At 37.7% G+C, this 13,204-nt stretch overlaps 1 long non-coding RNA gene across 1 annotated transcript; it reads left to right on the top strand.

Moving 5' to 3' along the window:
- Positions 1–5,281: 5,281 nt before the first annotated feature.
- Positions 5,282–12,880, top strand: LOC115294112. The gene is made up of 2 exons (XR_003909729.1): positions 5,282–5,493; positions 12,777–12,880. It is a non-coding gene; the product is annotated as an uncharacterized LOC115294112 (long non-coding RNA).
- Positions 12,881–13,204: the final 324 nt, after the last annotated feature.

Genomic DNA, 13,204 nt, shown 5'->3' with positions numbered 1-13,204 from the left:
AGTGGGGGTCGAGGGGAACACAGGACATCTGTGCCTGTACTGCTCCAGAGTCAGCCTAATCCACCTGTTCCCCCGGTTGATTGTGTCAAGAAAACATGGATGGAGTACCACCGTCTCTTAGCACTGAGAGTCCTTCTAGCAAATCTCTGAATGTGCACATGGTCTTAGGACCTCTGACACACTCATGCACACACCCAATACTTAACCCAGATTACTTCCAAAGCAACAGATATTATCTAGTCTGTTTTCTGTCGATTTTCTTCCATTCTTTCCTAATACATTTGATCTTAATGTAATCGATTCCATTAATGTCAATTAAAGCCATTTGTGTCCTACTGTCTGATTTCCTGATCCACTCACGGGACACTGCTCTTGGTAGCCTAGTGAGCCTGACCTATCTACCTTATAGATTTCAACCTCATTTGCAAAAAGCACACAGAATCTTTCCCTTTTAAGGGCTTAAGTGCTGATCAATGCCAAGAAAGACATATAGCAGTAATGTGTTACTTATCCATTATTGTATACCAAATTATCCCAAAACTTAGTGGATTAAAACAACAAAGGTTTGTTATTTCATAGTTTCCATGAGCTCAGGGTCTCTGTCACTAGGTAGGCCACAGTCAGGCATCAGTTGTTAACTATAGAAACTGGAAAATGCGCTCCCAAGTTGATTCACATGGCTTCAGGCACATCCTCACCGGCTACTGTCCAGGGTCATTAGTCCTGCCACTTGGACATCTCTTCAGGTCAGTTCAAAACGTGGCTGCTGACATTTCCAGGGCAGGAGAGAGAGCAAAGGAGGCCAAGCAACAGAGAAGCCACTGTCTCTTTTGTAACCTGATCTTGGAGGCACCACATCCCACACTTGTAGTGCATTGTACACATCAGAAATGAGTTAGCAAATTCATCCACAACTCGAGAAATGGGGCTTTATAAGGACACAAACGGCAGGACAATCTTCGAGAGCCAACTTAGAATCTGCCCACCACAATTTGAAGAAAGAAAATAAACATGATGAAGCTGAAATAGTTGTAAGATGTTGCCAGAACATATGGTCAATTTCCCCGTGTTATTTTAATTTCTCTCTACCTTCCCACTTCCTTTCTCACACGATTATTCACATGTCCCACCTGCAGTTATCTCTCTATAAAGGACCCATGGTGACTGCCAGTTTATGTTGAAGGCAGTTACTGGCTTCAAAAGCCATTTTAATATGCCCTAAAGTCAGGAATAATTTTTGCTATAATTAACTTGCTTTTCTATTACAAAAGCAAATTTATATATACTCTTATGTGATACTTTACTAATGTGCTTGGAACTAGGAGGGAAAAAAAGGAAGAATAAGAGAAAGAGGAAAAGGAGAAGCAAGCAAAAAGACATAGGGGGAAATAGGATGGAGAAAGAGAAAAAAAGAGGTTAAGTTGAAGGGGGAGAAACGGTCATTATTATAAAATGCAGTAAATACTCATATACTATTCCAAGCACACATACATAGTTATCTAAATGTATACATATAGCTAGCTATATAAATACAAAGATGTATACAACAAATATACATGTGCATTCTTCTTTGGAGGAAGACAATACTACTATTCTGATGCTACACATAAGGAAACTGAAATGGATAAGGTTAAGTTCATCCTGTCGGAACTAGAATTTCAGCTCAGAGAGTCTGGTTATGAAGCCCACATTTCTAACTCCTTAATGCTTCCCTACATAGACTCAAACGCTGAATCAAGATTACAACATTTCTGGGGCACCTGGATGGCTAAGGTGGTTAAACATCTGTTGATTCCGACTCTGGTTATGAACTCCTGGTTCATGAGGTCGAACTCCTGTCGGGCTCTCCACTGACAGCACGGAGCCTGCTTGGGATTCTGTCTCCGTCTCTCTCTGCTCCTCTCCTCTGCTCTCCCTCTCTTTCAAGATAAAATAAACATTAAAAAAAAGGAAACAGGGTTTCTTACAACTTAATACACATTTTTTAATAACACAAACAAGGGACTAGGTCTCCAGTGTATATGTCAAGTAATCAACAAATATTTGTTAGATGAATAAGTAAATAGCATAGTTGGAGTTTTCTGGAAATTGGCCTAAAATAATTTTGTAAAATGTCAAAATTTAAGGATTTAGTCTGTGTAGGAGAGAGAGAAAAGAAAAAAAGACAAAAGAAAAAAACACAAAACTTTGGAAGGAATTTTGGAGGAATAAAAAGAGAAGGGAAGAAAGGAATGAAAGAAAAAGGAGGGAGGAAATAAAACTTTAGGGAACATTAGTTTTAATTTGATATTAAATGATAAATGATATAATAAAGAACAAAAAGTCTATACTCTAAAATATGATACAATTGTATACAGTTCACGAAAACAAGATTTATAAACACAAATTAATCATGTTTAGATTTTTAAGATGTAGTCGCACTGTTTACTAAAACTTCTCGGCATACAAATGTTAATATGAACACTTCTTTTTAGTTAAAAGAGACAAATTTATAGTTATTTCGCTAAAGTCTGCAGGGTTCTGAAGCAAAGCAACCTATTGGATTTAATATATTTCTCATAAAAGTGTCTCAGAAGTACTAATTTCATGCTTGACACAACTTTTCACAGGCTTTGTGATTTTATATCTCTGATTTACAACAGGCTAGTTTTGTTGGATGATAAACTCTCAAATTGCAGAAATTTTAAAACTGAAAGATTTCTTTTTTAAATCTAACAAGGATGTTTGGTTGATTCAATATATAATAATGAACCTTTAACTGAGTTCACTTTACCAGTATAATGCAACTAGAATGGCTCTATATTCATTTGTGAGAATAAAAAAAAATAATTCAGTAGTCATGTTCAATTTTATAATTAGCTTTCACATATGGACTTATCTGAAATAGACTAAAACCTCAAACAGCGAACTAATCAATAATTTAGGAATCGTTTTCTATCAGATACAGAGACAAAATGGCATAAAATAGATATTTGTTGGTTGCTGCAACAGCAATTCCTAAGCTTTTAACAAACACATCACATACAGAGGTAACAGCCTCTAAGTTACCCGTAAGAGAGGTATGTCTTCCCAAAGAATTAATTTTACAAATGATGCTAAAAAGTGATTGTTCATTGCACTGCATTGCATTCCATTCTGTTGGGCAGGTGATAGGTAAGAAAGAACAGGTTTTCCACTAAGAAAGAAAAAAAAAAAAAAAAAGGCACCAGGACCAGGATGGCGGGGCGGGGGGCGGTGGAGGTCTGGTTAAAATGAAAAGATAATGATAGCAATTAACAAAACAGGTAATAGCCTCAAGCATGGGTTAAAGATGAATTAGATATTGTTAACACTGAGCAGGAAACCATTATAAATCAACAGTCTTTATAATTCTCCAAAGGTATTCTATTTCCCAGCCTATAAACCGATCTAGCCTCATAAAAAATCAGAACTTAAAAAAAAGTTAGAAAGAAAACCTAGCAAAATGATCCCATGTAATATCCATCCTATGAAAACTTCTCCATGGCTGTAATCTCCACACCTGAAACAGTGTCTACTACATACTAATGCTTAGTACATATGCCACCTGACACTTGAAACCCCTTTATGGAGTTGATTTGAGATCATTTCATCCAAAGATAGTACTCACTACTGTGGCACATCACCCCAGCACTGAGAATTTTGATGCCTACATTTCCTTGTTATATAAACTAAGCTTGGTCTTTAAAGAAAAGTCTATCAAATGGTTTCACATTACTCCTTGGAAATATGTGGAATAATTGTGAATCTCTCATCTATTTGGCAATCCTTCAAGTATTTGAAGAAATTAATCTTACAGAAATGTTGCCGAGATATTAGCTTACGACTTGTCTGCCCCAGGTCTCTGCCCCCCTTCACCCCGCAGTCTGTTTCACAATATTCATCAGACTTCTGTGAGTCAGGACCTTTGCAGGGCCAAATAAAACTTACCTGAACATACTGTTGCTTTTCTTCTGTGAAACATCTAAATTAACTAAGCCATTATATGAAATGTCAGAGACCTCAGCCCCCGACCTGGGGGCAATGACTATTGGGTGTGGGCAGGAAGAAAGTCACAAATCTCTGCTTGAGCAGGAAGAAAACATCACCAGCTTTAGAGATCACAACAGCTTCTCCTAAGAGGCTCTATATGACAACGACAATGAACTAAATGTAAGAGACCTTCCCCTCTACAACAGCTATTATGTAAGTATGTCACATTCTTAGGTGACCCTATGGAGAGAGCCCCAGTTATGGTCAACATTAGTCTTCCTTCAGTCCTCTGGGATGGTGGCTATCGATCTGAATGAACATGAGTCAAGGAACAAAGAAACGTGAGCTACCTTGCCCACTTCATTGAAACAATGTATGTCAATGGCGTAGCTACTATGTTCTCCTTAAAACTTAGTGAAACTGGAAGTCTAAGGTTCCTTTGACTCTCCTCCTTTTCTGCTCTTCTACAGAGCAACTAGGGACAGTTAAGAGCCAAGGTCTACTGCCAAAAGCAAAGTAGACTGTGAACCTGTCACCGAATAATCTTTACTCAAGTCTAAGCTCTTACACTAGGGTAATGCCATGACGCACTATTTGGGGGCATGACTATAGAGCTTCTACCACCAAAGAACAGGTAGGGAAATAACTCTGCCAAGGTGTTCAATCTATAATTAACGCTGTAGGGATTAAATATAGGGTAGGGCAGAGATATGGAAGTGTCCTTTAATGGGAATGAATATTTCTTCAGGTTGTCAGCTCCATATGCAACCTATTTCAGCAACTCTAGGACATGGTAACATTTCTAAAATTCAGAAGCATCTTCTCATCAATGGTGTGTCAGAATTAACTGGGGACGCTTCCTTAATTTCAATCATTTAAACAGTGGTGGTGCCCATAGAAGCCCCTTTTAGAGGTGAGGATGGCATAAGTCAGGACTTCTATTTATAGTTTTATGTCAAATCTACATCCATGAAGGCATCCAGTTGCCTTCTGATTGCAATCCAGCATGTCATGTGGACGGCCGCAAAATATGCGGCCTTATTGGTTTTAAGTTGGCTGCTGTTGAAGCAGTGTGCTTTTCTCCCTCTCAGAACTGTTTTTAAGTTTATTTACTTATTCTGAGACAGAGAGAGAACATGTGCAAGTGGTGGAGGGACATAGAGAGTGAGCGACAGAGAGAGAACCCCAAACAGGCTGCTCACTGAAATCACAGAGTCCAATGTGGTGCGTCTGGAACCCACAAATTGTGAGATCATGTGACCTGAGCCGAAGTTGGCGGCTTAGCTGACTCAACCACCCAGGGGCCCCTCCCCCTCAGAACTATCTAACTGCCAAACTGAATCAAATCTGGCTCTATGCGTTTGGTGAACTTGAATCAGCCCGGAAAAAACCTATCCATTGTTATTATGATCAGATCCAATCTCTGGCGCTGTGTGGGGTTAGGAACTGGATGCTGCATCATCAGCATAACTGTATCAAAGAGGCTGCTCCGCTGACAAGCAGGTAACTTTGCCTAATGGCAACTATAGATATTTCATGATCAACCATGCTTTTTTGTGGGGATTTTTTGTTTTATTTTTCTGTTTTTGTTTTTGAGATAAACGAAGTATCTTCCGTAAAGCAGTTAGGAAGCGTTAGGTACCTAAGGGGCCCTCAGTAATGATGATTTTCATTTCATGGTTGTCATTCTCCTAATTTATCCTAATTTTGCCAAGCAGCTATGGGATGGTACCCAGAACTGACAAAACTCCTGCATGGCCTAGCTCTCATTTCTTCAGTATGGTTACTATATTTCCTTTTATGAAATAGAAGATCCCATTAGCTCTGTGGGAGCTAATTACCCTACTGACTCATAGTGATCTCACCATCAGGTACAATCTGAAATATCTCTGACATGTTACTGCTAAGTGATTCTATCCTTTGTACAGTTGGCTTTTGGGACCTGGGGACAATACCTTATGTTTATCACTTTTAAATGCTTATTAGTTTTGGTCCTTTATTCTTTGTTGTGGATTCTTGGGACACCTGGGTGGCTCAGGTCATGATCTCACCTTCCGTGAGTTCAAGCCCCATTTTGGGCTCAGCGCAGAGCCTGCTTGGGATTCTCTCTCTCTCTCCTTCTGTCTCTGCCACTCCCTCAGTTGCTTTCTCTCTCTCTTTCAAAAATATTTTTTTAAAAAAAAGAAGGCAAAGATTGTGGATATTTATTCTGTAATATAATGTACCAAGACTCCCTGCTTTTTGTCACACTGAAACCTAGTGGTTATGGCAAGTTTATAGTTTGTAAGTGACAACTTGACTGGTTTCAACTACTGAATTGTACAGAACTGAACTGAGATCCTGAAGAGATGTGTTAGAACCCCCTTGGTAGGTAACTGACGCCACTGTCTGTTGTCTTTCACCTAGTTACAAATCCGAATCTTTTACCATGTAGTTCGCATTTTTGTGTCTTAGTCACCAAAATCCCAAGAGTGATGCTCTGATCGAAATCAATCAATCACATTTCTTTGGTCACTTTGTCTAACCTCTGTGTTTAAAAAGAGAGTAAACTGCTATGACAGTTTTTAAAAATGCTTGCTGAATTCTAAAAAACATATAAAATCTTACTTCATTATGTGCCCTCACCTTTTATCTGCTTTCCGTGTACATTTCCAATCCCCATTTATAGAACCAAACAAAACAGGCAAAAAAGTTCCAGAAACCTCTCCTTCCTTCACAGGCACTAACTCAATCCTGGCAAGGTCCCTTCTTAACAACTTGTTACACTGACTACAACTTGTTTCCTATTGCTATTAATGCACTGATTTGGTAATTTGCATTTAAGTACTATAGCACTTTTTCCTACCTGGACTTAATGCCCTCTCCAAAGGAGCAGGATTTAAATACTATCATCAGGGGTGCCTAGGTGGCTCAGTCAGTTGAGCAGCAGACTTCAGCTCCTGGGTTCCAGCTCGGGCTCTCTGTAGTCAGCATGGAACCTGCTTCACTTCCTTGGGCTCCCTTTCTCTCTGCCTCTCCCCCACTAGAGATTACTTGCTGGTGCTCTTTCTCTCTAAAATAAACATATAAGAAATAAATACAATCTCCAAAGTGCTGCTAGAATACCCGGTCTTTTTAGTTCTAATTCCCGTACCTCTCAAACTCTCTGCATCTGGCTCACCATGAACACCTACATTCAAAGGACAGCAGTATGGACAGTTCACGTGTCCCAGAAACTTCCACACTATTTGTGCACCCTTGTTTCCCTGCATGCCGTTTCTTCTGCCTGAATCCTTCCCCCATCAAATCAATCCTTATCTCAGGAAGCAAATGGGCAAACAGATAAGCAGGAAGCTGGCCAGTCTTGTTAACAAAAACAGACCAAAACAAACAAACAAAAAAAAACACCAAAAATTTCCAGTAAAGAATCACTGGACTCCAAATGCCTGTCCTATCCACAGCTCCATCAGAAGAAAGTAGCCAATGCAAAATGTACACAGGTTAGCAGGTTCAGTATCATTCGGGCCTGTCAACTCTAACTGCCATATAACTAGACCAGGGCCTGGGTTCTGAGTCAGACAGGCCTCCTGGAAGATGAACCGCTGTGAGAAATCTGCCTACTAATGGGAACAGGAAGGACGACCCTTGTCTATTTAAAAAAATAATCTATTTTTGATTTGATTTTAAACACAAGATTCACAGAAAGGGACAAAAATTTACAGAGAATCAAAAAAAATGGCTATGGAAAAACACAGATAACGGTGTGGTAAACAGAAAAAGCCTACACACACACACACACACACACACACACGCAAAGATATCCACGTCCTAATGCCTTGAGCATGTGAATGTGCCCTCCAAGAGCAAAAGGGACTTTGCAGACATAATTAAGGCAAGGAGCCTGAGATGGGCAGATTATCCTGGTGGGCTCCATAGAATCATAATCATCAGAGTCCCTAATAAGAGGGAGGTCAGAGAGCCAAAACAAGAGAGGAAATAAAAGAAGGTAGAAAGGGTGTGAAAGCTTTGAGGATGGAGGGAAGGGCCACAAACGAAGGAATGCAGTCTGAAAAAGACAAGGACATGGATTCTCCACTAGACTCCGAGAGAATGAAACCCTGATTTTAGAATTCGGACCTGCCAGAATACTGGTTATGTATTTTAGGACTTCTGACCTGAAGAAAGTGAGGTGTTGTTTGATGTTAGAGGTTACATGTATGTTTAGCCACTAGGAAACTAACAGAAAGGGTTATATTTAAAATCCATAGGGAGTGAAGTCATTTTCACCAGCTCAGATTCATCTCAAAAGTCAATACGTACAAAAAATTGGTCTAACCACACAGAAGACACTGGCTGACTAGCAACCTTGCAAGCGAAAATGACACTGTAAGGTGTTACCAGTAGGTAGATAGAGCAGAAGCTAGAAGGTGGGGAAAAAAGTCAAAGCAAAGACTGAGAGATTTAAGACGCATACATTACAGCATCACTGCAAGTATATTTTTCTAAGCACATCTTAACAAATGCATGCAATCTTGATTTCCTCACCAACATGAGATTTGGATTTAATTCTGAGAAAATATATTGTTCCATATTTGATACTCATCACGTTTATAGATTTTCAGGGATATACTTCTTGATTATATTGATTTATTTTTACTCTTTATTTTTTAATGTTTTATTTATTTTTGAGAGAGAGATATAGATTGTGAGCGGGAAAGGGGAAGAGAAAAAGGGAGACACAAAATCTGAAGCAGGCTAGAAGCTCTCAGCTGTGACACAGGGCTTGAACCTACGAACCGCAAGATCTGAGCCAAAGTCTGAGACTTAACCGACTGAGCCACACAGGTGCCCTGTAACTGTTTATTTTAAATTATATTGTCTCGGCTTTGAATTCCCATGCTGTTCCTTATGTCTTAAGTGTATGTAAAATAGTCAGTGAGGACACAGACCTGAGAAGAAGAAACAAGTCTTGGAAGACAATACTATTCATGTAAAACTGACCTTATGTCTAATCACAACGCACTGCAAAGAGCCAGACACAGAAAACAGGACGGGCCTGCTGGGGCAATAGAAAACTAGGAGTAAGTGATACCCCAGGGCAGCCATGTTCCCTTTTCACCAGGCAAGAAATGTTTGGTCTGTATTAATGGCTTTTGGCTCTAATAATAAAAATTTGCATGAAAGAGGTTAAGAGCTCAGAGAATATTATACTTGAAATATATTCCTAAAAGCAGAACATGAGATAAGAATTTAAAAAATAGATTTCTGGAAGTCATCAGAGATAAGTTTGAGAAGGAATTATCATCTGTCTAGAAATAAAATATTCTCAGCAATACATACAATCAAGAAAATTTCCTTTAGCTTAAACATTAGAGGATTTCACTCTTTTATTTCATTTAACTTTAATCCTCCACTTTCACTGGAGTATAAGCTCTAGTTAGAGATGGAAATGCCTGCTTTGAAATTTTGAGTTCCTGGGGCACCTGGGTGGCTCAGTCCATTAAGTGGCCAACTTCGGCTTGGGTCATGATCTTACAATTCGTGAGTTCAAGCCCCACATCACGCTCTGGGCGGACAGCTCGGAGCCGGGAGCCTGCTTCAGAGTCTGTGTCTCCCTCTCTCTCTGCCCACCTCTGCTCACGTTCTGACTCTCAAAAATAAATAAATGTTAAAACATTTTTTCAAAAGAAGAAATTTTGAGTTTCTTACTATTTGTGTGAGTTTTAGAAAATGTGAGTCTTTGTTCTTTCATATACAAAAGGGGAAGAATAGTGCTGGATCTTAGAGTTGCTTTTCTGGGATAAGTAACATAATACATTCCCTCAATACAGTGCTGGACACATTGTTATTTTGTCATTCTTTGTTGAACAGTAAACATTTTCCCACTAGCTTTGTTCAGGAAGCCACAGGCAAACCTATGGGGGGAAAAAGACGACTTCTTTCTACCCTCGTACTTTCTCTTACTTTGGTTTAACATGACACCTTTATATTCTTTTTATCCCCTCCTTCCAAAAAAAAAAAAAATTCATAGGTCATGCACGCTCAGTTTCACTCTGTAATGTTTCCTACTGTCTTTTTCAGATAATTCCCCTATATTCAGTCTTCCTACTCTTCAAATTCAATCAAAATCTGAAATCTATTAGGTATCCTCTGATAATGAATTGGATGAAAATATCACTGGTAAATACATGTACTTAAAAAAATAAAACACCTTATGGGACACCTGGGTGGTTCAATCCATTGAATGTCCAACTCTTGATTTCGGCTCAAGTCATAATGCCAAAGTCATGGGATCGAGCCCTGCATCAGGCCCTGCACTGTGTAAGAAGCCTGCTTAGAATTCTCTCTCCTTCTCCCTCTGGTTTCTCCCCCACTTGCACTCTCTCAAAAAAGCAAAAAAAGTTATAATAGATTATAAACACTAATTTATTGATGGTCTGTTTAAAGTCCAAATATTTATCTACGCAATTACATACTTCATCATACATACGTACACATATATACACACTTTGAACTTAATTTTTATCATAAAATATGTTTCTCAATAATAATAAGGATATAAAGTCTGATACCAGGCCCATCCTAGCCACCCAAAACTATTCACTGTATAGGCTAATACAACATGGATTTAAATGTTAATTTAAACTATTGCACAGGTTATTAGGTTCACATATTTTATATAGATTTTTTATAGTAAAGAAACCTTTCTCAAAGAATTAGTGCCTTCTAAATGTCTTCTGTTTGTTGTTAAATTTTTTATGGAATGATAAAAATGAACTGTTTACATGTACGTTAGGATCATTGAATCAGTAGCTTAAACATTTCTCCTCTCTGAAGAAAATGAGTTTGTAATGAGAATAATTATTAGCATGTGATAAAGCATTTAGAATATATATCATGAAACAAAAATGTTACAGGAACATTACAAGTCATACAGTAATAAAATATGTTTTTCCCTAAAATGAATAGGCTAGTTCAGAGGTTGCTGATCTAAAGGCATTGTAAATAACTTATAATTCCTATCTTCAGAATATATAGTGTTTTCAATATTTTATTTTAATATATAAAAGTGTTTATATTAGTTTGATAGAATTAATGGGTTGGAAACTAACATGCTAAAGTGGGCAGAGAGGAATATCTGTTATGCTTTCATTTTCAACTAGGGATGATGAGGTATTACAATTAAAAAACTTTCAAATGAAACACCTTTTTAAAATATCTCTGCTCTTTAATTGACTTATTGCAATTCCAAACAACTATCTTATTGAAATCTCCAACTGGTAATTATACCCATTAATCATAAAGTACTCCTGTTTATGCATTTAATGAATATTTATTGAACAATCTGAACACTTATTTTATGCTAGAAAATGAGCGTGTGTATATACTCATACTGGAAGTACTAAAATATATAGGCATTTGCAAAATAAAGGACAACACAAACATATGAATAAGCATAATTTCTGCTCTCAAAGTTCTATCCCTGGAAATCTAATAAAAATGCACAAATTAAAAACTACTCAATAATATGTATCTATTTATTGTTAGGAAATTTTAATATAATCATGTTTGATTCATAATAGTATTTGAATGGATTTTATTGTCAGACACAGGGCATACACTAGTAATTATACAGTAACAGAAGCATTAGAAGAGAGGTCTGGGGAAATGGCTTGGTCATCACTGACAGGGTAGTAGGTAATTCAATTGTGAGGACTCAAGAATTCAGAATTTGTGGGAGAAGCTGTATTTGTACTTAGTAAACTGTCTGCTGTAAATAGTACTCTAAACAATTGCAATTTTGGCTGGCATATCATCTTCTGCTGTTAATGATATGGAAAAAATACCCGCACCTACAACAACCAATATACTACTGGTCATACTAACTTGAAGTTGCTTAATTAAAGGAAAATTGTTATTTTTCATACGGTTTAGAACTGGACAAGGTCAGATTTCTCTTGTGTTTGATCTCCATAGACTTTTAGTTGCAATACTTCAGTACCTCAGAGAACCTAGCCTCTTGGGCCAAACATACTAATTAACAATGCAACATGCCCGGTTTGGGAACCCTTTGAAAAGAATTCAGGTCATCAACTTCTAAAAAGAGGTTTTTGTTTTGTTTTAAGTCAGTGAATATTTTATGTCCATTTTAGACTGCTTTCTAGTTCTCTTTGATTTCCTCTGGATGCTAAGTTTTTTGTCTTTCAATATACCCTTGATATCCTGTTTCTGCTTTTAATCTTAGCAAACAATATGTCACTTTCTGGGTAACATTTATAAACAGAATTACCTTCCACAACATCTATCTATCTATCTATCTATCTATCTATCTATCTATCCTTCTATCTTATCTTATCTACTGACTTTTTTTAATGGAAAGAAGACCTATGACTAAACATGTTACTCCTGTTTTTAAAAAAAAAAAATAGAGGAGTTTCAAATACTAATGCTCTGTGGCATTTTTTTTTTTTTACATGAACATGTTTTTGAAAGCAGGTCAGTCAAGAAAGACAAGAGAAAGTGAGAACCATATTAACTTTAAATTTTACTATTGTTTTAAATACTCACCACTTGTTTAGGATTTACCTGTGGATTTATCAAATCTCCTCACCAAAGCTTCAGGAATTCCTTATTCCTTTCTTTAGCATTTAGTTTTTGCAGCTTTGTGCCCTATCTTTTAACAGCTTTCTCACTGAAGATCAATTGTAACTTTGCTCAGAATTTTATTTTTAAAAACTTTGTTTCACTCTATAGTCTTAATTATTATTTGTCTATGAATGCTAATCTTTTGCCCAATTACCTTTCAGATGATGAAGACACCTGTGCCACAACTGCTGCTGTGGAGAAGGCTGCTGTCATTCTCACTGTCACTCTATGTATATTACACGTTATTATTAGTTGTTAACTGATACTTGGTGTTCTTGGTGTATTTCTGCATCATCTGAGGTTTAAATTTCCTTAATGTTTATTTTTGAGAGAGTGTGAGACAAAGCATGAGCAGGGGAGCGTCAGAGAGGGAGACACTGAATCCTAAGCAGGCTCCAGTGTCTGAGACATCAGCACAAAGCCTGATGCAGGGCTTGAACCCATGAACTGTGAGACCGCAACCTGAGCCGAAGTCGGACGCTTAACGAACGGAGCCACCCAGGCACCCCTGCATTGCCTGATGTTTAGATTTGGATTTATTTTAATTCACTAAGCTTAGGTAATTTTTAAATCAATTTATAAGAAATCC

This window comes from Suricata suricatta, chromosome 6 (genome assembly GCF_006229205.1).
Source record: "Suricata suricatta isolate VVHF042 chromosome 6, meerkat_22Aug2017_6uvM2_HiC, whole genome shotgun sequence".
Taxonomy (NCBI): domain Eukaryota; kingdom Metazoa; phylum Chordata; class Mammalia; order Carnivora; family Herpestidae; genus Suricata; species Suricata suricatta.
This window is presented reverse-complemented; position numbering and strand designations above follow the sequence as displayed.